This window comes from Emydura macquarii, unplaced genomic scaffold, assembly GCF_026122565.2.
Source record: "Emydura macquarii macquarii isolate MOO-44397 ecotype Brisbane River unplaced genomic scaffold, CSIRO-AGI_Emac_v2 contig_1253, whole genome shotgun sequence".
Taxonomy (NCBI): Eukaryota; Metazoa; Chordata; order Testudines; family Chelidae; genus Emydura; species Emydura macquarii.
Window position 1 is genome coordinate 21084071 of NW_027131390.1, and position 25617 is coordinate 21109687.

General features: G+C 41.5%; 1 long non-coding RNA gene across 2 annotated transcripts; it reads left to right on the forward strand.

Annotated features, from left to right (window-relative positions):
* Nucleotides 1-423: 423 nt before the first annotated feature.
* Nucleotides 424-19855, forward strand: LOC137153948 (uncharacterized). 2 transcript variants are annotated; one of them, XR_010919968.1, is made up of 2 exons: nt 424-700; nt 18972-19855. It is a non-coding gene; the product is annotated as an uncharacterized lncRNA (long non-coding RNA). The 2 variants fall into 2 exon arrangements; XR_010919967.1 differs by having other exon boundaries at nt 424-660.
* The last annotated feature ends 5762 nt before the right edge of the window (nt 19856-25617 follow it).

The following is a 25617-nucleotide window of genomic DNA, read 5'->3' on the forward strand; positions in this document are numbered from 1 at the left end:
CCAAGAACACAGAGCTGCCAGGTATCAGTATAAAACCTGAGGTGGGTTTGAATTTTCCTTTGTTTATTCCAAAATTCTAATTAGGAATCTTCCCTTGCACACTACAATTCATTTTTTTTAAATGGGACCTCAAGGAGAACTAGACCCATTTGTCCTAGGATGCACCTTATCCTAGAACGTAGTACAGGGATTAGAATGCATCAAATGCTACAAAATACACTGTAGAAAATAATTCTGCTCTTTTCCCCTACGGGAATGGACTAAAAGTGATTGTAACTAGGTAGCTTGCCCTTGGGCTGGAGGGGCTGGGGCCAAGTTAACTCTGCCTACAGAATGAGCCCCACCTGAGGGGGAATTGCTCAATTTCCTATAAAGAGCAGAAAGTGGCTGCAGTAAGTGGAAGGCTTAGGCCACTGTGGGGGATGCACATGCAGTTTTGAACTTTAAGTTAATAAATCCAACCTTAAGGAGGGTTGTTGTGACTGGACCGGAAAAAATCCTGTGTGCAGTTTATTTGGGAGACCTAAGAAAGGAAACTCATGAGGGGCTCTGTGCAAGGCTGCCTTGAGGCCACCAGGGGTTTTCCCCTTTAACTTGCAACAGGAGACATCTTGGAAGTATACTGGGAATATTGATCTGATCCTCAACATTTTCCTAAAGGTAACATGGGATCTTTAACCTCCATTTGGAGAGCCACCAGGTATGACCAGAAAGGGCTTAGTTTCATAGTGGTTCTAATCTTTTTACTTATTGGCAATGCTTGTATAGCTGATTGAACCAACAGAGTATTTCTGAGTTTTGCTTCAATACAGCTTAAGTTTGTTGATCTGCCAGGTGTGTTGCAAAGTTTTTCTATTTCCATAGGCTTTTTATGATTGGATGGAGTTAGCTGAGAGTTGCTTCTTTTCTTTTTGATGGGATGGAAAGTAGCCCTTGGTGTCACTGATATGTGAATTTGATTCTTGAATGTGTTTTGAATTTTTGTGGTTTTGGGGTGCTGTATCTGGGTCACTATGTATATCTTGTTAGATTGACAGGCAGGCAGACTGACAGCCAGTAGAGGTCTTCCACTGAAGAAATCACAGAAGTCCTCACTAATGTCTAGCCATGTAACAGAGAAGTTTGATTGTCAGTGATAGCAGGGTGGCATAACTAGCAGGATTTTTATATGGAATTCCATTAAACTGTCAGCCCACAGGATCCAGTCTTTTTCTCACAGTAGCTATTTGCTTTTTACAATATACTGATTTGGTTGAAGACCACCATCAGTGGCATAGTTTGCACAGGGAGCAAAGAAGAACAAGTCTTGTATTATAGAAGAGCAAGTGTGACTTCATCTTTTGTGTGGAGCAGCATGTCTCCTGTGGTTCCGGAATCTGATGTAATTGACCTGTGTGGATGTTGCTTGTCTTGCATCATTTGAATGACCAAGTGCAGCCAGCCAGCTGTCTGACAGTGGCAGCTCATAACTGTTGAGTCATTGCTTTATGGATGGCACAAGGATCAAGAAATTTATATGAGCTTCTGCAGTTTCTATGACAGGCTATTTCTAAGGCTGACTGCGAGTCTGTTCTCTCCTGGGCAGCCATTTAAATAATAGTGAAAGTTTTGTAGCTAGAGCATCATGCCCAAACTGTATGGGCTGAGGGCAGATAAGCTGGGTTATTGAACAAAGTATACCACGAATCTCACTGGTACAAGGCTGAGTGTAGAGTGTGTGGTTTCTTGTGATCCTGCCCATGGCCAATGTTCATCACTGGTGGTGAGCTGTGAAAAATGATGTGTGATGCTTACCAAATGTGAGAGACAACAGTTACAGAAATCTCCTAGGTCTAGCAAGCCTTGTACTTCTATGTTGACTGCCTTTTGTTTTGTCTGTGGGTTGGCTCCTTTCTACAAAAATATCCCCGAAAACTCCCCTCTCGTACTCACTGTGCATTTAATATTCATGAAGTAACACTGTTATCAGGTGAGAATCATATTCTTTCAGTGTTTTCCTGTATGCTATGGTGTTTAGAACTACAGATGGCCTTAAGACTTCACAGGTGGTGTTTTGAAAGACCTCTCTGCAGCTGCAGAGAGGTCTTAACATCATTTGTAGCAATGCAGGCATTCATGTGTTATGAATGTTATGGATCTGAACTCCAGGTGAAGCTCTGTTCAGTGGTACTCTGCTGCAGAAAAAAACTAGGATCCATTTAGTTCATCTGCAGTCTCATCCAAGGTGAGGTGGTGATGTGTCTCAGGTCTTACTACTTCAGTAGGTGCATACTGACACAGAATCAGATCTTGCCATGTTGCTTTTTTGTTTTGTTTTTAACAACCACATGAGGAGATACCTAGGGGATGAGTCCTCCTTCATTGAACACTGAGCTTTTCCAGACACATAGTCCTTCTGTTTTAGTTTCCTGATGTGGGATAGGCTTTACTTGTGTGGTAAGGCTACAAGGTGAATTGCCACCTGTGTGTAGAGACCACATGCCAAACATGTGCCCTTCTATTCCAAGGCATTGGAAACAGAGAGGAAGCTGAATCATTAGTCAGATGGCACAACATTTACTGTCTGTATCCATCCTACCTCCGTGGATATGGTTTCTGTCCCATGGTCACTATGTAAATTGGGCTTTTCAGCTGGTTGTTTCATATAAACTGTGACTCCATGACATACAAGTCTGCTGATTCCATGTGGACAAAGTTAGACTTGTGTCTTTTTTCAAGGGCATGAAACTCACATATACCCTTTTAGGCTGCTTGCTTCTTGTGTTATTCCAAAGTCCTGGTCCACAACTGAGAGGATTTTCCCCAAAGACATTGCACACACTGAAGTTTCAGAATTTGATCTATGTCTAGTTTTGCTACTGCACTTGAAGACTGTGACCCAGGAGTTACAGTGGATCACAAACTAAATATGAGTCAACAGTGTAACAGCATTGCAGAAAAAGCAAACATTCTGGGATGTATTAACAGGAGTGTTGGAAGCAAGACAGGAGAAGTGATTCTTCCACTCCATGCTGATAAAGCCTCAGCTGGAGCATTGTGTCCAGTTCTGGACACCACATTTCAGGAAAGGTGTGGACAAATTGCTCTCCTCTAGACTTTATCTAAGAAATGATTAAAGGTCTAGAACATGACCTATGAGGGAAATATTATTGGGGGGGGGGGGGAGGGAATTGGTTTGTCTAGTCTGGAGAAGAGACGACTGAAGGGAGACAACAGTTTTCAAGTACATAAAAAGTGGTTAAAAAGAGGAGCGTGAAAAACTGTTCTTGTTAACCTTTAAGCACAGGACAAGAAGCAATGGGCTTAAATTGCAGCAAGTGGGGTTTAGGCTGGACATTAGGAAAAACTTTCCTAATTGTCAGGGTAGTTAAGCACTTGAACAAATTGCCCAGAGAAGCTGTGGAATCTGTCATTGTCTAACCTGTTCTTAAAAATCTCCAAACTCCTGTCAGGAATGGTCTAGTTATTACTTAGACCTGCCTTGAGTGCAGGGGACTGGATTAGATGACCTACTGAGGTCCCTTCCAGACTCCAGTCCTACACTTTCTATGATTCTGTGTTGATGGGATAACTTGTTTATGATCTGTTCGTCTCCATGTTAGAAGACATTACCTCTAAATTCACTGCATCCCTTGCAGGTCGTGGTTCCCAGACATTGTTTTATCTCTTTCTCCAGCAGAGGGTGACCTATGTCTGTTCTAAAATATCCTCTAAATCCTTTCTAGTAACATCCCGTCTCTTCCCCTGGCTCCATGTAAGAGTTTCCACCATCCTAGAGGAATAGCTTATTCTAATAGCACAGTTTGGCGTGATACCTTGTTGAAATTGAATCATGGATAGGTGAAGATGCAGACTTATAGAGGTGGGTGTGAATCGGAAATAAGACCTAAACCCTCAAGAACTTTAAGGAAGTTCAGATCTAAATCTGATTTGGGATCGGAACTTTGACTCAGGCTAATCTGTAGTTTGTTTGTGTTTGTTTGTTTGTTTGTTTGTTTTTGTTTTTTCCTCTTCTCTCCCCAATGGCTGTCCAGGGGATCAGAAGACCAGGGATTTTTTAAAGGCTTTTAAAAATGCCTGTGACTTAACTGTTGAGGGTTTTGGCTCACAAGCTGGCTTTTGCCCAGCAGAGGGCACTAAATTCCCACTTTGAAACCAGCAGCCAGCCTGACTGCCCAGTTCTGCTGCACACAGAAATCTTTGGGGGTATTTTGTTCTCATTTCTGAGTCTAGTTTTGAAGATCCCACAGTCTCAGATACAGAATTCATTTCCTTTGGCCTCAGGCTTTACTCTCCCTGCCTGTCCATGCCTTTACTCATCTACTAACATTTATCCTGATACTCAACCCTTTGCCCACTCCCTCTATTCACTGCATTTGCAATCCCCCACAAGACAAGGTTTTACTTACTGTCCCAGATCCCATTCTCCAACCCCTTCAGTGCTGCCCTGTGCCATGGCTCCCCACAACTTCTGCCTGCATGTTACCCAGCAGAGCATAACAGCCCTGTTCTCTCTTTCATAAAGATACAGACAACATGCAGCTTTAATTATAAGCCTAGAAGGGGGCTCCAGTTGAGTGTCTCCACTGAGGGAACTGGATGTGTGTGAATTGGCCTTTGGGAAAACATTCCACAGGGCTCATTGTCAAGATGTGCTTCCTGACATCCAGCATCTCTTTACCCTCTTTCAACTTCATCCCTTTACTTCTACTCCCTTGTACTGTTGCTGAATGCCCTGCCTCTCTCCTTGGTGTCCCCTCTCACTCCACCTTCTTCAGACATGGTTTAAAATATGACCCACTTAATAATAACTGATTAGCCAACTTTGTAAATCAGTGCTTTCAGTTCCCGGATCACTTGTATTGAGCTTCATCCAGTCTGTCAATCTCTCTGGTACTGAGATGACCTGAACTAACTGGAGGATTCCAGGAATGATCTCGCCTAGACTTCTGCTTCCCTGACCATTATCACTTTTAGGTTTCAATCTTACTGCTTTCTAGGTTTCTCGCTTCCATTGGCTATCAATATTATGATAATGACTAGAATCCCCGAAAGAGAAGATAGGCCCCATTGTGCTAGGCACTGTACAAATGCACAGTCAGAAACAGCCGCTGCTCTGAAGAGCTTGCAGTCTAAATTGAAAAGACAGACAAAGGTGGAAGGAAAAAGAGATGGAGTGACTGGTTCCAGGTCACATAGGTGAGAGACCAAGCTGAGAATTGAATCCAAATCTCTTGAGTGTAGTGTCCTGGCCACTGGAGCACACTGCCTCTCAACATTTGTCTTTCACCTGATTTCCCCCAGATATATTAACTTGAAATTTTCCAAGCTGAGTCACTTTGCCCTTTTCCTGCCCATATTTATCACCTCTCTAGGTTCCTTTGTATTGTTCTTCTGTCCTTACTAGTTATTTACAGTGCTCCTGAATTTAGTGCCAATGTCATTAAGATGCTGTTTATCTGCTTATGCCCCTCTTCTTCAGGTCCATTAATGAGGTTTTAAACAAGAGTACCAATAACTGATAACCTACTGAACACCTCCCCCAATTCATTATTATTTGTGATCTGTGTTTGGCTTTTCAGTCAAGTCTTCAATCATGTCATTGTGCCAAGATAGAATTGTGCACGTAAAATGTCATGATATGCTTGAACAAATGCACTACTAAACACAAAATACTGCTTGTTACACTAATGAAATTTGATGTAAAAGAAAAAGTCACAATTGTCTGGTGTAGTTGTGCATGTATCCAATATAGCTTATTACATCTCTTTTTATGTACCAGGTTATCCTGTCCCATGCCTCATTCCTTAACCCTATTTGATGATATCAAAACATGGCAGGTTGTCATGTGACTCAAGACATACACGGAACTCTAGAGCTGCTGATTTCCTAAAGTTAGACCCTGCTCTGAAAGTGGCATCCTTGCCTGCCAGCAGATGTGCATGGGTAGGGAGTGGGGAGATGTTTTGTTTTAACTGTGAACTCTGCAAACTCCTCACAGGCCTCGAGTCAAGCTGAGTTGAGTCTTTCCTTCTCACACACTAGCTATAAAGGCCATGCAGACAAAATTACGTCCGCAGTGACATCCCTGCAACCCCTATTGCCTTGGGTGCAATTGCACAGATGTAGTTGTTTGGCCCTGCATCTGAAACAGGACCTATTCCAGCTCCTGTTGACTTCAGTAAAAACAGGGTCAGACCTTTAGTAAACAGTAATAAAGATTTCTCTTTTGTCACCAGAGGGAGTAGACACTCACAGGGAGCCTATCTGCGTAAGAAGGAGCTTTAATGTTATAGTGTCATATTTTAGAGGAGATCAGCACTTTTAAAATGATGCTGTTATGTCAATGTCCATTTTCATTTGTAGTAGATACAGGTGTAGTAGATAAACGACTTTTGGGTTGGCGGCTGAACCAAAAAATTGTGTATATAATTTTGAGTTCAACAAAATGTTTTGTTCAAGCTGAAACACTGTTTGTTTTTCTCCATTTTGTTTCATTAACTGGGGTCTTTCAACCTCATTTTTAAAAAAAAAAAAAAAAAAAAAAAATCCTGTAAATTTCAAAATGAGAAGTCAAAAGATTTTGTCAAAATTGTTGAAACAAAAGCTTAATTTTTTCCAACGTACTGTTTTCTTTTCCATCTGAAACTGCCTGTGTGACTAGACTGTCCAAATTTCACCCAGCTAGGTAGCAGAGTCACTCTAATGCCCCATCCTGGGTGATATTATTCGGTGTATTCTTACCTCATGTATATAAAGACTTCTTTAGAAACAGACATGACAGACATAAGGTATAAATACAGTAACCTCAGGAATTAATGTCACAAGGGCCTTTAATTTACTCAGTGAGTGAAATGATTCTTTAATCTACACTACTGTTTGTAGCCTATACACTTACATAGTGCCTTTCATTTTGAAGTTTAGAGCACCTGACACTAAAAGTGTATAAGAGCACTACTGTTGTGTGTACGAGCTGTCAGACCTCCAACCTTTCTGTTCCCCTTTAGACCTCCTCAATCTCAGCTAGATCTTTCTTAAATGAAGAAAAATGGAGAATGTTTTCAACTCAATCCTCCAGTTGAGGGCCTAATGTTTGTTTTTTGCAAGGTTAAAATCATAAGCAAACGTGGATCTAAGGATGCCTAAAAATCACTGGGGAAATGCCTGCAGAAAATATCAGCAGTTTAAAGCAGAAGTGTTTCCTAGTGGATTTGTTGTTCAATCTTTCCACCAGATGTCTGCAGCTCTTTAAGTTCAAAGCACACTATGCTCACTTGTACCAACTGAGTTAAAAGGACAAGGTTGCAGTGTCTCCCCTTCATGTTTTGCATCCTCGCCTCCTCCACTTCCAATGCCTTAGATACACTATGAACTCCTCTTTCCTTGGCTTTGTCGGGGGCACCTTTAGCAAAATGCTGATAGAGCTGCAGTGGAGGGTCAGAGATCTGTGTCATCAGGAAACAGAATGAAAGGGAACTGAATTTCAGAGAAGGACAAGGGCTGTTTTTAGCTCTTTCGCATTCCCATACTGAAAGATGAAGAGCTACGTCCTAGTAGGGTAGAGACCACAGGCCAGCAAGTCACAGCTCCAGCCCATCTGGATCACGGACACTGGCAGAGTGGGCTAAGGGTGTTTGAATGTTTTACTTAATATCCATGTTGCAGTTCTGTGTAGATTTGAGAGTTTGTCAGCTGTTACCATCTGATGTTTGTTTAGTAGCTGAGGCACAATGAGTTGTGGGACGAAGGGCTGGGTGGGATAATGTACTGTTGGGGATGTGATTTCTGGAGTGCACTAGCATGTTGTGCATTAATTGGTCGGTGTAGACCCTCTGCTGGTGCACTTTAACACAGAGCTGTTTGAAATAGTTTACTGCACTAAAGCACAGCAGGGAACATTTAGTGTGCACCAGCAAGGTCTATCTGGGCTTACTAATAGGCAAACTTTTTAGTGTGATTTCTAAAGTCCACTATCACCACTGTAAAGCACACTGCCCCACCTTTTTAGTCAAGCTCCCTCCGTCCCATTCCTGGTGAGCAGGTGTCCACATGAAGAAACTATTCCCCCCCCCCCCCCCCCCTCCAAAACTCTTATGTGTCTAAGGGTCAAAACTTATGTATCCATCTATCCAAAAGCCTTCCACTAAGCTGCCACTGGAAAAAAAAAACCACCCTGAAATAAACAAATCAGCCAATCAAAATAAATAAACCTGAAAAGTAGCAGAGATTCCATTAAAGCCACCACAGACTTCATTAGTGCCTCCCTTTTTTGTTTTTGTTTGGCTTGTTTTATATGTGAGATGATCTTGGGTGAATAAGTTACTGAGGCTAAGTGGGGGGGAGAGGGGGGAAGGGGGTGGCAATGAGTGAATAGATCAGGGAGACTGCACTCTCTTATTACCTACAGACAAAGAGGGATGGGGGCTAGGGAGGAGCAATGTGGGAGTAGCCTTCAGTGCTGCTGCTTGTGATCGAGCAGGAGCTAAACTTGCGACTTCAGTTTGCAGGGCTGTTAATCCAGCAGCTTTTACTAGCATTAAATAACACAGCAAACCACAAACGAGATTTAATTAAGTTCCTGTTTTATTGACTGCATAGAAAGTAATCATCGTCCCGAAGCAATCACCCACTGCTAATGCAAGATGCTTCTGTGTACGCCAATGAGGCTGAGCTCTTTTTATTACATGTTATCAGCTGAACAAAGAGCCAGGGGATTCTATGAGAAGAACCAGTAAACCTAAATCAAAACCAAAAAACCTGAACAAAAGACGAGCTTGAGACCGTATTGTCAAGTGTGTGGAAATGTTAGGCTGAGGCTTTAAAAACTGCCTGTGAATCTGGAATTCCTAATTCCCATTAACATGAATTGGGAATCGTGCATTCAAATCCTTTCTACATATTTGAAAAATCTCAGCATTAGAATTCACAGGCAATGGTCAGAGATGCAACAGCCACAGCCCCACACAAACAAGTGATAGACTCACACTGGCACACTCTTTTCTTTCCTTCTATCGGAGAGGCATTGTTTTCCCCCCACAAGTACATATGCATATTGAACAGTTCAGCAGCACCCACCCTCCTTTGGTACCTAACTGCTTTTACATTGCATGCTTTTGGGGCAGGGCAGGGCAATGCCTTTCCCCTGCTTGTTCATCTAGACCAGTGGTTTACAACCTCTTTTCAGTGGCAGACCCCTAAAAAACTTCAAATAGAGGGATGGATTCCTTTGGAAATCTTACATATAGTGTGTGGATCCCCAGGGGTTCGTGGACCACAGGTTGAAAACCACTGCTCTAGACATCGCTACCTTCCTGACCACTCACCTCTTCCACAATGTGCACAAGCAGTGAAACAGCTGTAATATTTTTAAAAGGCTCCAAGTTCTTCCTTCCTCCAGGGTCATGTAACAACACCTTTGGTTCTATATTCTATCTAAAGTAATGCATGCTCAACAGCCAATAAGAGAGTGAAAGTGTCCATGTCACATGCAGACCCAAACATCTTCCTGGGTAATTCATGCATCTGTGTGTGATCGCAGCCTGTCCATTGCAAACTGGAAAATGCTGGGTCGTGTGCTCTGGATCGACTGAGATACCCAAAGGTGCAAGCATATCCTGGCGGTGTGAAAAACTAACACCACTGCCTGCTGCAAATTCTCACCCTTTTATAGCCTGGATAGCCTATGCAATATGGGTTGTGGCTGGGACGTGTGTGAGGGATGTTGTTGCCGGACTAAGCCGTGTTTTAGTGATCTCTGGCTACCAGATCACAGTAGCTCCAGAGGCCTATTTCTCCCTCAGCTCATCCTTTGCCCTAACTGAACTAACCTGGTGTGTGCCCATTATCTCTCCATCTTTAACTACCCATCCTCGTTGTTCTTTTTAGGTAGTAAATTCATCAGAGCAGATTCTCTTACTATTGTGTTTGTGCAGTGCCCAGCACAATAGGGCTCTAAGTCTCAGTGGGCCTGTGGACAGTATTGTTGTCGTTTATCTTCAGGCCCCGAAATATACATGAAGATAGTATAGAAACTATAATTACAAGACGTCAGTTTTGTCTGACTTTGCAGACTCCAGAGTCTATTTTAAAACAAAATAAGTTATGATCTGCAATGAAGGAAATGATACACTTGAGGGTCTATGTGAATAGCTTTGTATCTACTCACTTCATGTTATACAGTCTGTTTCCTCAAAACTATTCACACTGTTTAATAGCAGAAAATTCAGGTAGTAAATACAGACATTATCACTTTTACTTCTGGTCACCACTTCTTAAATATACCCCGAGTTTTGCTGACTCGGTTTTCTTTATCCAGCATGATTCACTCGTGATACCATTGATCGCTCCCTCGCACAACTATAACATTCTGAAATAGCCTCGCTCCCCGGCAATGTTTGATGGTGTTGGACACAGGGCCTCTCATGACTGAACGTGTCGTCATTCTTGGCAACAGTTGCTGGTTTGGAACCATCATCATCTTAGGTTATTTATGTAACACTTATCACTGTGGTATCTAAGCCTGGCCCTCTCAAGAATTGGCTCAGGAAAACAAAGAAAGATGTTGGAGCATCAGCTTTCTGGCCTCAGTATAAACAGCGAACTAATAACATGTTTAGCTTTGCTGGTGTGCAGGGTCCTGGCTATCTATATCCATTTCATCTGAAAAGAAAACACTTGCCTTTCAAAGGACTTTCTCTTTTTGGTACATCTTATTCTTTTCAGCAGACTTTGCTTGGTCGGGGGGATCCACTTTCATTTGCTGTTCAGACAGTTCAACACCCAGATTCCTTTCACAAGACCAGTCTTTCAGCAATGCCCCCGTCCTCACAGGCTCTGACTGAAAGCTTGATGAATTCAATGGTAATCCCTACTAACGGACTTTGAATCAGACCCAGAAATAGGCATTTCTGTCTGCATCTCAGGCTGTGGCAAGAGATCTTTCTCCAAAATAGGTTCCTGAATCTAGATCATCACCTACCACAACCTCTCTGCTTACAGGCTCTCCTGTTCATGTCTGATTTCCCCCTCCCCCTCCATAGATTCAAAGGCCAGAAGGGATCATTGTGATCACCTAGTCTGACCTCCTTGATTGACACAGGCCAGAAGATTTCCCCAAAGTAATTCCTAGAGCAGATCTTTTAGAAAAACATCCATCTTGATTTTAAAAATTGCCAGTGATGGAGAATCCACCACAACCCTTGGTAAATTGTTCAATAGCTAATTACTCTCACCATTAAAAATGTATTACTGGTCTGAATTTGTCTAGTTTCAACTTCCAGTCATTAGATCGTATTGTACCTTTCTCTGATAGGTTGAAGAACTTATTGTTAAATATTTCCTCCCCATGTAGTTACTGATAGACTGTAATGAGGTTACCCTTTAACCTTTTTATTACGCTAAATAGACTCAAGAAGCTCATTCATTAGAAGGCATGTTTTCTAGTCCTTTTTATTGTTCTTGTGGCTCCTCTCTGAACTGCTCCAATTTATCAACTATCCTTCTTGAATTGTGATAATCAGAATTGGACACCATATTCCAGCAGTGGTCACACTAATGCCAAATATAGAGGCTAAATAATCCTCCTCTCCTACTTGAGATTTGCTTGTTATGCATCCCAGGATTGCATTAGCCCTTTTGGCCACCTCATCAAACTGGGAGCTTACATTCAGCTGATTATCCACCATGACCCCTAAATCTTTTTCAGAGTCACTGCTTCCCACGATAGTCCCCCATCCTGTGAGTATGGCCTAATTCTTTGTTCCTTTCATGGATACCTTCCTGATGGAGAGTGGAGGGTGGTATTTTTATTTTATTTTATTTGTAGTAGCATCCATTATGTGCTAGGTGCTTTCCAAACACTAAAGAATAGTCCCTGCTCAGAGCTCACAATCTGAAGACAAAAGTCAGGGTAAGGAGAACAACTGTAAGCAAGATATGTACCATGAAGGTACAAATCAGCAAAGTTCACTATAACTGGCACAAGTAGGCATGGGTCTCTAAGAGGGACTTGAGTGTGGACAACACCAGGGAGGTAAATACCATGCATAAGGACTGCATGAAGTGATTACATGAACATCTACAAAGTAACATAAGGTTGGAGGCATTGGCAGAATGAAGGGGACTGGGTGCCATCAAGCTGGACAAGAGAGGATAAGCAGGGAGGGACAGCGTTATGTAGAGCTTTGAAGGTGGGACACAAAGCATTAACGCAATACAATATTAGATGGGAAGCCAATGGAGAGATTAAAAAATGGGAGTTACATGGTCAAACCAATGGACAAGAAACAGGAGTTTACTCTCTTGACAGCTTTTCACTTTAGGCTTCCCCCTTTATACCCTTGTTGTTTCCATGACTGGCACTAGCAGAAGCCAGCTGTAACAGTAATGATATTTTTACCGTCATATCCCAGTTTGTTCATGGTGGGGAGAAGAGCCTGAACCTTCTTGCAAGCTCAGTTAAGAAAACACAAGAAGAGCAGTCAAAGCCTGACTGCTGCTGTAAATGGATTTCAATGCAGTTTTGCTCATGTTACCTCTTTTTTGACCTGAGCGGCTACACAAAGTTCAAGGGCCTGGGGATGTTCCAGTTAGGAGGAGAAACTGGTGCCAGTCAGGTATTTCTTCAATGCAATCTTGTTGTTTGCAGGGAATATACAAAGAGCTGTGTCTCTGAACACAAAAGGAATCAGGAAACAGCTTTGTTTTACTCACAGCGCCAAGAACATTCTTTTCGTCCCACATCCCTCACCCAAAAACTTCTCCCCAGGTTTCTTCCAGGGTCAGACACTTCGCTTTCAGCTGCTCCTTCATGCGGACTGTGTTCCTTTCAGGTCTTCTGTATTCTGCCCACTCTCGCTCCCTTCCTCCCTCAAATACTCAAGGAAGAATTCCAAGGGGGTATCACATATTTCTTTTATCCTAGGTGGGGGCTTATCCTCACAGTTATGTTAATTGAAGGGTGTATTCACGACTATGAATCTCACTGACGTTTTAACTCCACCCATAAGATTTCACCCAGCTCATGACAACCCATTTACACTAGTAGAAAATTTGGCCCAGTATCTCTGTGTGTGTGTCAGATGCTACTGCAAGATGGGCAGTATTGGAGATTAAAAATAATTAAGCAGAAACACACAGCAACCACATAAAGAACTTTTTGCCTCAAGTTAGTAGGCACTTATGGAAACCAAATGGCATCAACAACCACTTGAGGTAGTTGCCTCTCCTAGTGCCCAATCTGTTATACTCACAACTATTGTGTGGTGTTGCTACTGTTAAATATCATTTCAGGATCTGACCAATATATATGGTAGTTTTTTTTTTTTTTAAAATAGTTATTGCATGAAAATTATCCAAAATCAATGGGTGGGGGGGGGAGGGAAAACACACAGCCAGATCTCTGGGCCAAATTTTGCTCTGTTACACCAACGTACTAATTGACTAAATTTACTTCAGTTGATTCTACATCTCTCTAAATTGATTTTTCTGCCTTTCTTTAAATATTTGATATAGCTGCTTCTCTACAGAAGCACTCCAGAACCCAGATGCCACAGGAATTATTCGTTAGAACCTTTTACATTAACATTTTCAGTTTTAGCCTTGCTTTTTAATTTTTACTTATGTAAAAATTTTACTTATGTACTTATGTGGAGATTAAAAAAAAAACATTTCTGGTCGTATCAGATTTTTTTTTTTTTAATATTAACAAATATATAGCCCCTTTTCTGATGATGATCTCAAAATGCTTTACAAAAGGTGTAAAGATATTAGGGCCATTCTACAGCTGGGGAAACAGAGGCATAGAAAGTTTAAATACCTTCCTCAAGCCATACAGACGTGGTGCATCTAGCTATGAAACTGTGCTGCCTTTGTTTCTGTGTACCACATCTCTAAATGCATAGAAACAATGTCTATGTTCAGAAACAGCAGCCATTTTGCTCTGTTCCAGCCTGTTACACAGGAGAGAGAGTGTATGTATTTTTGCTGAGATTTTACTTTGGTTCTTTCTTGTTGTTGTCTTTAGTCTAAAGCAAAACCTTTTTAGATTGAAATGTGATGTTGCTCTTGACATATAGAAAAACATCACAAGCTAGTATTTGAGTGTAGCATCTGGGTGCCTTGTACGTGTTACTGAGCACATTCAACGCCTGTTAACTTCAGCAGCAGGTGAGGGTGCTCAGCACATTGCAGAACTCGGCCTATGAATTTCAAAAATAGTCAGGGCTTCTGATTTACAAAACCCCGTTTTAATCATTAGACCACATTGCCACTCAAAAGCGTGAGGCCTCGAATGAGTTGTTTTCATTGATCATCACAGACTTGGGCAATGTCAATAGTATTAATTCACATTGCAATAATTCAATACAAATTCAGCATCCATATTATGAGATGCGTTCTGCAATTACAGCTCACCAGCCTGGTATGTCTCTGCTGCTATCAGTGGGAAATAACGTCACTTCAGAATTCCTTAAAAATATCTGCTGATGTTTCTAAGGTGAGTCCCTTTTGGATAGCTCCATGAAAGCATTAGAAGAGCTATTATTTGATCTAGCTCGTATCTTGGTGCCATTTAAAATGAGGACTCTGCCTAGGCCAGGGTACACCCTCTCACAAATATACATGTAGTTTATACTAAGTTAGGACATTTGATACAATGGAGATAATTCTGATATGAACAGCAATTTAACTGACTGCTTCTCTAAGAAGCATTGAAAGCTGATTAAAAACCCTAGTTTTGGACAGCTTTCTTAAACTGTTTTTTGTTTGGTTCAATACCAAAAGTCTGGGGGGTGGAGAGCAACATTAATAAATCTATAAACTTCACTTCTTCAGATTTTCATTTATTCACTCCACTCAAACCTCACCCGCAGTCAGGGCCAGCCCTAGACCAAATGACACCCCCGGGCGAGGAGTGTCTTCGATGCCCCCCTCCATTTGTTTAAGATATTCAAAAGTGTATTCTTTTATTGCATTTGTAGCCCATTTAATGACTTTGAGGCATTATTTGCATGCATGATTTATCCCAGTCATATGAGATGATAAATTTTCACGCTAGGATCTGTAAATCTGTATTTATTCATGCCATATATAAGCAAATTTTAAAAAGAAAATTAGTTTCCTCTAAGCTTATAGAAACTCTTAAATTTTAAGAATACCTGAAATGTACTAACATCAAGAAATTGAACTGGGCACCAACGGTGGGTGGATCAGCATTAAATAGTGTTACAGGAGGTGACAGCTTTAGAATGTAAAACCTAGTCCTTTTGTTCAAAAGGTTGCTTTTCTCGCCTTTGCCCTCACAAACTGCAGCACAGCATCTGCAAGAGCCAAAGACTAGCCAATGGCATTGTCAAGCGATAAAATAGCAAGCAGTGTCAGTCTCTCAGCGGCTATCGTCAATCAAAGGAATGTTTTAATGAGTGTGAGCTTCGAAAAGTGGCGCTCACCACTCATGACTCTGCCTGGTAGCATGAGCAGAATCCTGTAAGTTATGCACACATTAAGAAAAGTGTCCTTCAGCTCTGCATCATGAATGAATTGGAGAAGTTGGAGTGGAGAGTGCTTGCCATGTGGCAAAATGTGACAGATTTTGTCCACATCTACATAAAGGTCTTATCATTATCATCCTAACATTTCCCCCTGTGTCAATGCCTGGTGAGGGTCCATACAATTGTTCCAGTATTTTCCTGTCCACCAGCAGCTTACTACGATCAAATAATAATAATAATAAAAAGTCTTTTTGTGGTGCTTCATTTAGATAGAGGTTCAATAGATATCTCTGGCATCTCCTGAAATATGTCCTTTGTTAGTCACTACTTACACTCTTCAAGTACAGAAGTACACTTTCACAGTCCAACAAGGTTCAGATTATCACAGCTGGGCTCACTTCAGTTCATTCTTATATCTCACTGACTGACTGGTGATGCCCGGCTCCTTATATAGCCACAAGGGCATGGCTGACCACATTCTAGAAGGTTCAAGGAAAAGTTAGTTGTCGGACAGTCTGGAAGGTTCCACAAGATTCTACAACGATCCAGAACATTCTAGGAGGCTAGTGAGAAATAAATCCACATATGGAACACCTGAAACATTTTACTTCAGACATTCTATTTTCCCTTTTGTCGCTAACAACAAACAGCAACTGGAGCCTGGTGTCCCCCAGGCAGTCACCAGGGTTGCCTGCCCCTAAATCCGGCCCTGTTGCCAGGGGTTTTTATAGCCTTGCCATGGAGTGTTCTGCCGATTCAACCTGAGCCAGGGCACAGGTGCTACACTGCTGCTTCAAATGCAGCATTGAGGTCAGGAAGTACCCAACTGAGGACTTTCCAGCATCCAGATAAAGGGAAAACTCACTGCCTGGTGCAGCATCAGGACTTCCACAAACAACACTCATTTAAAGAACTGGATGTAATTGTTTTGCCCATGAAAGTGAAAGATTCTCTTCACAAGGCTGCCAGGGGGTGGGAGTTAGTCCATTCTCTAAGGGCCAAATCAGACTTGTAGCACTGGCAGGTCCTGGCAACTAGAATTTCATTTGCAGGGAGCCCCCATTCTTTTCATCACACCAAGTTAGGTTCCAGACATTCGGACAATAAGCTGTTCTGAGCTCCGCAATGGCCATATGGAAAGATAATGAAAAATATTATTTATATTATAGTAACATCTAGAGGCCCTGTTCAGAATCAGACCCTATTGTGCTATGCCTAGTATACATAGTGAGAAACTCTGAAGAGCTTACAGTATAAATAGATAACACAGACAAAGAGTGGGAAAGGCATCAACTCTCCCAGACTCACAAAGCAGCTCAGCAACAGAACCAGCATTAGAAGCCAGGTCACCTGAATCCCAGTCCATCCCTCTATCCACCGGATGCTGATGCTTCACAACAGGACTTTTTCTATCTTGACATCCAGCCAGAGAGAGGCACAATGGACCTTGGACCATCTCATCTCAAGGATAATGATTGGAAGAGTGCAGCCCCTAGCTTCTTTGCTTGTTGGTACTTCATTGCAGTGTCAGCTTGCCCACACAATTTTGTCAGTGTATATAACTCCTGGCTTGCAGCACCACCAGCTTTTCCATTCCTGAGCTCCTCTCCACCGCTCTGCCAGAGCAGTTCTTCTCTGTAGTTCAAGCTGTGACCCAAGAACCCTTTAATGCCAACTGGCAAGTGGGTTACAGGAACATCCTGGTTCTGGTGTGTACATTCTTGTTCACCAAAGAATGTCATGTTAGGTCTCAAATGAACACCAGGGGCACTCTGGTCCTTAATAACATTGTGAAGTGTATGTGCAGATGCTATGTAAGGAATTATGTCTATACACTGAAAATATGTTTTAATGTCTCTATCAAGATAGTACTTACCAGCAAAGATGGAAAAACAAGTTTTCCACCAGACAGGAGGAAAGAAGTGTCTGTCTCTGTAGGCTTATAGATTAAGTATTGTAAGCTAACACAATGGATGTTGATTTACATATGAAGTCAGCAGGAAAGCAGCCCATGGGGGAGAAAAGCCACAGGGTGTTATCTTTGTTGTGTGCAAAGACAATGAACATTGGGGGTACATGTAGGAGGCAACGAAGATTCCCATTCATCCTGCACTTCCGAAGTAAATGGACAGAGCATTTACATTCATAAAAACAGGATCTCAGTCAACCTTGGCTGAAATGCTGCAGAAGACTTTGGGTGAGATAAACGTCTTTAGATAGGAGGTTAACCTGTTTGCTCAGTTTAGTGTCTAGAAAGCATGCTGTGATTTTGTTTTATATGTAAGTACTTGTTTCAAATAGCCTTACTCACTATCTCCTGAATCTTTTAATCTTTGATAATAAACTTATTCTTTGTAATTCTTTATTCTTTTCATTATAAACATCTCAGTGCTGTGGTGATAAGGGAAGAACTGGTCATGATTTGAATCTTACAAAATTGTGTGCATACTGTTCCTTTTGGGGACAGGAGACCAGGTAACTCTCTGTGTGTAGCCAGTGTCAATGACTGGATACCACAGGGAAACCCTCAATGGGACTCAGGTACTGGGGTGCATCTGTGTTGATCTGCAAGGCAAAATAAAGGCTGGCATTGGAGGACAGTGCTTAAATAGCTACTAGTCTGGTGGTGTTAGGAAGCTGACACCCAGCTAAGCCCAAGCAAGATTCCTTCACGCTGGAATCTTGGGAGTGACAAGATGATCCTCCATCCTGGGGTACCCTGCGAACCATCATATAAGCATCCACAGCTGTGCTGTTGGACAGCAATTCTGGTGTTTCAGCATGAAGGAAGGTACTATAAAAAAGACCGTCTGAAGCCTCACACTTAGCAGCTGCTGCCAACACTGGTAGTTTAGTGTTGTGGACAAATATCTTTTAGAAATCAGTGTGCACAACATATGTATCTTCTTTTCCAACCCAGCTCAGCGTCTGAAGAAAGGTTTCCAGAAGTGAGAGACTAAGTTCTTCAAATTTCTTGCCTTTGTTTCCTTATGAGGGTTGTAAGTTTGGACACGCTTTCTTTGGTTATTTACTGGGTCCTTTGCCACATGGAGTGAGTAATTTACATGACCCAAAGGACGCTTTCCAAGCTGAGTAGCATGTGTGTGAGAGAGACCTGGTTAGTTATTCAACTTCTTCATATTTTTTTTTATAGACCTTATTTATGGTGGCATTATTGTTTGGTGGCCTTTTGTCTTTTATTTTTATTTTTTTGGCAGTGACAATGATTTTTCTGCTGTAATATAAACCAGGAGCTAGGTCCATGGGAGTATTCCAGGTCATTTTCACAGTACACTGCTCATAAACACTGGGTAGGCTGCCTGCCAGAAGTTCCCTGCCTGCCATGGGGCAGACAGCTCTAGTGTTGCTGCGCACAATGGGACCATTATAATATATGTTTTTAAAAACAGAAATTTTATTTTAAAGATGGGCCAGAACCAAAACCCCTCTCTCTCTCTCTCTCTCTCTCTCTCTCCTGACTAGAAGCCCAGGATTGGATTAACATGGGATGCTGCATGTCAAGACTGAGGTTCATTGGAAAATCTGTGGGAGGGTCCATGACTGGAATAGCAGGAGCTGCAGGTCAGGATGGAGAAACACTGGCAAAGCTCTTTCTGGGAAGCCTTCAGAAAACCTGCCTACACTGAATTTGGCTGTAGACTGTGTCAGCCCAGCACTTGCATGAATACCTTTATGCATTCAGAACTTTAAATACAAAAAACTTCTGAGTCCATGGCAATTGGAATCACCAGGAAGTTTACCATAGTTTACCCATTGTCTGGCTGCTGCTTGGACTCATTTTCCTTTGTGAGGACAGTAGTGAACCATATAATTTATTGTTATTTCCTGCCTTCAGTCTATTCCCTTTGCTCAAATCTTTCTCAGCAGTTCTGACAATATTTGGCTGTAATTTTGGTAGCTGAGCTCTAGTCTTTAACTCTCATGTGTCTTGTCCAGAGTCATGGAGGATGAAATGCATCCTGAGACAACCTCTGATCCAGAGAATCCCCAAAGCATGAGATTTAGATAACCCTAATAAATCAGAGTCTAGCAGTGTAGTGTGTGACCCACCTCCCTGATTGAATATCACCAATAATAGGTGACAGTGTTAGGAATAAGCAGTAAGAGGGCCAAGAAGAAAAGGTTGTAGGCTGTGGAGACTTTAGGGGATTAGGGAGGAGGACTTGGAAAGATGACATGTCAGTGGTTGAGTATTAATGGTCCAGGACAGGAGAGGGATCTGATTGGAATTTGAGTGAGGAGAAGGGAAAACTCCACAGGTTGGGATAAGTATTCCACGAATTGGGTCTCACCAGGCCCCATTCTTTTGACGTGGTCCCTTTGTGTACCTTTTGGATACAAGTGGATTCAGGATATCAGAGTCAGTGGGCATGATCTTGGGAGCTACTGAGTGCTCTCAACTCCCATGGAAGTCCTGTTAGAGTTGAGAACACTCTAAACCTAGCAGTTGCAGGACTGGGCTGTATATTTGCAAAGGCTATGCTTCCGCTGTATTAGGGACTAGCCCACACTGCTGTGATCTAGGAAATCTGGAAAAAATGAGATAGGGTTTGACTTACTATGGAGACAAATCATAAGAACTTGACCTGAGATTCCAGGAAGACCTATATGGAAAAACAAAATGAGTTCTTCTTAGGGAATATGGAGGGAGGTGTCCTTTTGCAACCTGCTTGCATGGTTCTGAGCTCCACTATGATAGATTAAACTATAGTTTAATCTATCATTTCATTCACTGCAGTTGGTTTTGCCCTTGACTCTGTTGATCTTTCTAAGGCAAATATCAAACAGTTTTGGCCTTTCAACTGTAGTGAAAACAAACTTCCATTGATTTATTACTTTAATTCTTAATTAAAATGTTCTTTTGTAGCTGCTCACTCATATGAAACACCCTTGGCTTCAAGAGGAGTTTGGAACAAGATAATGAATACAGCCTTACTTTTTTATGGGTAGCACTACCTCTTGGCTCAGACACAGATGCATGCAAGATGTAAAGAGGAGTAAGGAAGCCAAGTGATGTATGGCTACAGATAACCGTGCAGAGCTTGGAGGACTGGATGTCGCATGGGATTGGTAGTGGCACATGGAGTCATTCACCTTTCTGTTTCGAGCTTGGATCTAGCCCAGGTGACTAGTGAGCTGTGATAGGAAGTTACTCATCTGGCAGCAGTCCAAATGAGATAAATTGCAGTCCACATCCCAAGAAATACTGGCACTAACTGGCAACCTGGTTGTCCGTCTCAGAAGAGATCAAAGATTGCTGGGACCTTGGAGACTGAACTTGCTTCTTGAGGAGGGCCTTCTAGTTCTGGGGAAAGGCATCATAGCAGCGAGTTTGGAGGAAATTTGTACTGCTGTTGCTCAGGCTGCATCTGTTCTGGGAATAAAGAGAAGGCTGCCAAGCTGACATTTTGTCAGCATGAATTACAAAAAAAGAGAGTCTAGAGGCAATGGACTGGTGTATGAGGATATCTAGGAAGGTAGCTTTCATGAGCATGCACAACTGGGGTAATAGCAAGGTGAAGGAGTACAAGCACCTCCTTTTTTTTTTTTTTGTCTCTTCTTCAACAACAGGATCTGGGGCAGAGTCAGGATGAATTAAAGAAATGGAGAAAGACATAAAAGTTGTTGCAGACAAGACCCAAAACATTTGATCTTAGAACAGTTGTACAGTAATTTTAAGCATAGAGAACAGGACCATTCAAAAATATTCATTGTTTGGATCATATTTCAATAGAGGGGTGGTCTTGTGGACATCTCTCATTCATGATTGTGGGTATTCTCTCCTATTGGAAGTGGCAACTACACCAACTGTTTACATGGGGAGCTAGCACTAGGGGAAAACACCGATCAGAGCTGGATGAAAAACAGATGATTTCATGAAACACTTATTTTGAAGTTGATTCCATTTCACAGGGTTTAAAACAACCTATTTTCTGGTTTTCACAAAATTTCCCTTTTTTTAATTTACCAGCAATTGTATCTGAATTTTTATTGAAATGTTATCAGTAATTTTTTTTAATCAAAATTGCTATCTATATTTTTAGACTACCAAAAACTGCATTTTATTACTGAAAACTCAGTGTTTGGGTAAATAAAAACATTTTTCACATGGCTTTGAAAAACAATTTAAAAGAAAACTTGGCAAAAATGTCACTACAGCGATCACTGAAAAATGTTGTGGAATAGTTTGTGATCAATAGAAACATTCAACAGTGTTGACATTTTTTCAGGAAAAGTTCGTTTTTTAAAAAAGACCCTTTTCTGATGAAAAAATACATGTGCAAAAAATGTCAGCCAGCTCACTAAGTCTATCCATAACTGCTGTTCAAAATGTAGTAGGGGCTGGAAATGAGGAGAAAGACCCAGCACAATGCAAGCAGCCATGTCTTGCACATTGCCAGTAAGTGTTCTATGGGTTACCAATGTTCCATGGACAATAGGGGGGAGAACCTCTGCTGTTTGAAGACCACCTAAAATATGTTTTATAAATGTTTCTCTGTTGCAGCTGTTTTATTTCCTCCTTTCATAAGGTCACATTAGCCTTTCCTATACAACTACTACCAGAGCAGAAATATGATATAAGCTCTCAGTACCACACAGCTGACACCCTAGGGTAGCTCTTTTAAATAATTTAATCATAAGCCAATGTAATTTTGTAACCAATGTAACTACATGAAGCTTTGTATGTCATATTCATGATACTGAGGCTGCATATGCAATTTTCACACCACTGATGCAGTGTCATGTAACCCTATCTTTAGGGACCTTGAGATTTTAATTTGTGTGCAAAATGCCGTGACCATCACTTGCACTGTATAAATAATATGGTAAAATATTCTATTTTGAGGTTGTTTCATTATTTAGGGGGAAGCAGGATGAAAATATTACAACAAAGGGAGAAAAGTGAATCTAAAGCCCAAAATCCATATATGGAAGATCAAATTGATCTCAGTCTTATCCAGGGAAATCAGGGGTGTCATTTCAGAAAAAATTTCAGGGGACTGGGCAAAGTTGTGAATGCATATAGAAGGTAATGTGATTATATTATATCCTGCAAAGTCAGGGGTGGAGGGGAAGCACAAAATGTGGAAGACATAGCGGAGCATATAGACCTATAAAAAGTCAGAGGGAGGGCAACTGCGCCCCTTGCCTCATAGCAAATGATGCTCCTATGGAAATACCAAGATGAAGGAGCTGGTAGTATGTCCTGCATTGTCTGAAAGACACAATCTTTCAGAGGAAATAGAGTTTTCTTTAACGCGATATCTGTGGCTCTAGCCATTGTTGTGGGTCTAAATATCCTTCCACCTTACATGTGAGATACAATGAAATACATCTGGTATGTCCCTTCTTACCCTCAGTCCCCATATTCTATCTAACATCAGCAGAAAAGTGTCAGCTGTCAAAGGGAAAGCAAAATTATCTCTTTGTATTTATTTACCCTTTTAAAAAAATCCTTTTTCTCACTCTGGCTAATGATTAGCCCTTTGGAAGATAGATACAGCATTTTCCCAGTTCAAGTTGTTTCTTCTCTGTTGCATGCAGTGTTGTTCATAAGTACTGGGCTCTGCACGTTGGTTTGTTGTTGTAGGGTTGCTTGTAAGAGCAGGGCTGTACATACTGGTTTGTTGTTGTAGGGTTGCTCATGAACTTTGGAATGTGTGGACTAGTTTGTTATCATAGGTTTCTCATGATCTCTGTGATATGCACTCTGCATAGAATGCTGAGCTGCTGGCTTTGTTTTTTAATTCTTTTAAAGAAGTTAATACAATACTGAAATATTTTCTTTTTTCAAAATAAAGACATAAAAATGACCCATAGTTTGCAAAGATATATAATATAGAGCAAGGTTGGTCATATTTCAGGCTGACTGAGCCAGGCTGACTGACCTTATCATTGTCTCTGTTAAGCATAAGTGAATTGATGTTTATTTCCATATGAGGCTATGCTAGGTTTTGCTGTGTCTTATGTGGCAATAACCATGAAAGGTACAGGGCAACACTCAGTTTAACATCTCCATTGTTATTTTTGTTTCCTAAAATCCCAGCCGATGCACAAACATTAGTAATAGTCATAGTCATATCAGAAAGATACCAGAGCACGGAGCAAGCATCTTTAGCATTACAATACAAAAGTTAGACAAAACAAGAGAACTGATCCATTTGTGCTGAGAATTATCAACATCAGAGCTGAAAAGACCTGTTTGGTCATGTCTAGTCCATCCCCAGGGACCAGTGCAAGATTGTCCCCTACAGTATATTCTAAAGTGCTTTCTGCAGGCTAATTTTAAATGTCTCATGTGATGGGATTTCCACCAGATTAGTTCCAAGTCTAATTGATCATAAAGGATGAAGATATTTTCCCCAGCCTATCTTTTTTCCCCTCCTTTTTTGTATGTTTTATTTGTCAGACCAGGATAATGAAAGTAACCAATAATACTCGACATTACTGGCACATTTTCTTTTTGGAGGGGAAGAGGAAAAATATAAAAAAGACTAGACAGACAAGCACTAAAGAATAAAAGCTAATTAAGTCCCAGGCTATCACAGTCTATTGGATTTGGAGTTCCACATGGAATATTGTCTCAGTAGACTCTTCTTTTTCTTAATACTAATGAATTATAATAGCCATTAACATTTACACAATTTATATTTTCGAATTGTAATGAGCCGGGCTGCATTATACAGTCATCATAGTTAATAATGAGGCTCAAACCCATGACATTTAGCATCAAAACAGGCCTCTACATTTCTAGCTGAAGGAGAGCACTTTATGATGTGAATAAGCAGCAGGCTGTCATAGTTGCTGGGGCCAGATTCTAAAGGAAGACATGACCCAACTGCTCAATGGCCCTGGCCTAGCATATTATTTAAGCATGTGCATAATCTTAAACATGAGTAGCCCCAATAATTTCTTTTCTTCCTGTCTCATAACACAAGCACAAAGGGGGACAGTCAATGAAACTGAAAGGTGGCAAATTCAAAACTGATAAAAGAAAATACTTTTTTTCTACAATGCGTAATTAGACCGTGATACTAGTTGGCACAGGATGTTGTTTGAGGCCCAGACTGTAGCGAGATTCAAAGCGGGATTAGGAGAAGGAGCGTATTCAGAGGCAAAAATGAACAGTGTCTGCTGAGAGTGGGGTGGCAGAGTGAGGGCAGCAAAGCTTATGCCTGCTGAAATTAAATTTGTTAGTCTTTAAAGTGCCACAGAACTCTCATTTTTGCTGTGTACAGACTAACACCGCTACCCCTCTGGAAGTGTTACTGAGCATGCTCAGTACAAGTCAAACAGCAAATGGGGGGTGGGGGAGGGGAATGCATGATCCCGTATGTTCCCTACCCCCATGCATTGCCTCTGTCCAGAGGTACAAAATTCTTCTTTTAACATTAGTTTAAGCCCTGAAGCCTGAAGCTTCATCTCCCTTATAATAATAAATCTCCAACTATTGGGGATTAGCAACCACAGGGAATATTTTTGGGGACCATATTGTATTAAGTTTATGGATGGTTAATGTAGCACTGTGGGCCAGGCATTGTATGCAACTCCACGAGGAGAGGGTTACCACAGCTCCTCCAGGAATTAGAAATGGAGGAGGGGGTGCAGTTTTAACCCCCATTCTGGTTTCCTCAAAGGCACCCACTTAAAGTTGCAGACTCATAGCTGTCACCACACTCAGGAGAAGACCCACATCTCTTTCTCCTTCCAGACTGAGGGTTTAGGCTTGTAGTCCTTCTGTATCTCACTGGATTTCCCCAGCAGGTTTGACCAGAGTTCAGCACCAACCAGCCTTGATGAAGCAAAATGCATCTATTTTTAGGTTTTCTCTGTAATGCTTTTACCCTATCACATACAATAAATGTTCTATATGCATGCTTAAAGCTTAACAGAGGTCACTGATAGTTGCATGGCGTCCTAGTAAGCCAAAGTCTTTCCAACACTTCTGCCTACTGCAGGGTTTCTTCACTTTCATCTGAAGTAACTGGTTCTGGCCGCTGTCAGAAACCAGATCCTGGACTAGATGGACCATGTGTCTGATCCAGTTTGGCAGTTACTATGGGCTTAAGTGCTTTGCTGATTGAGGCCTAAACCAATGTATTACAAA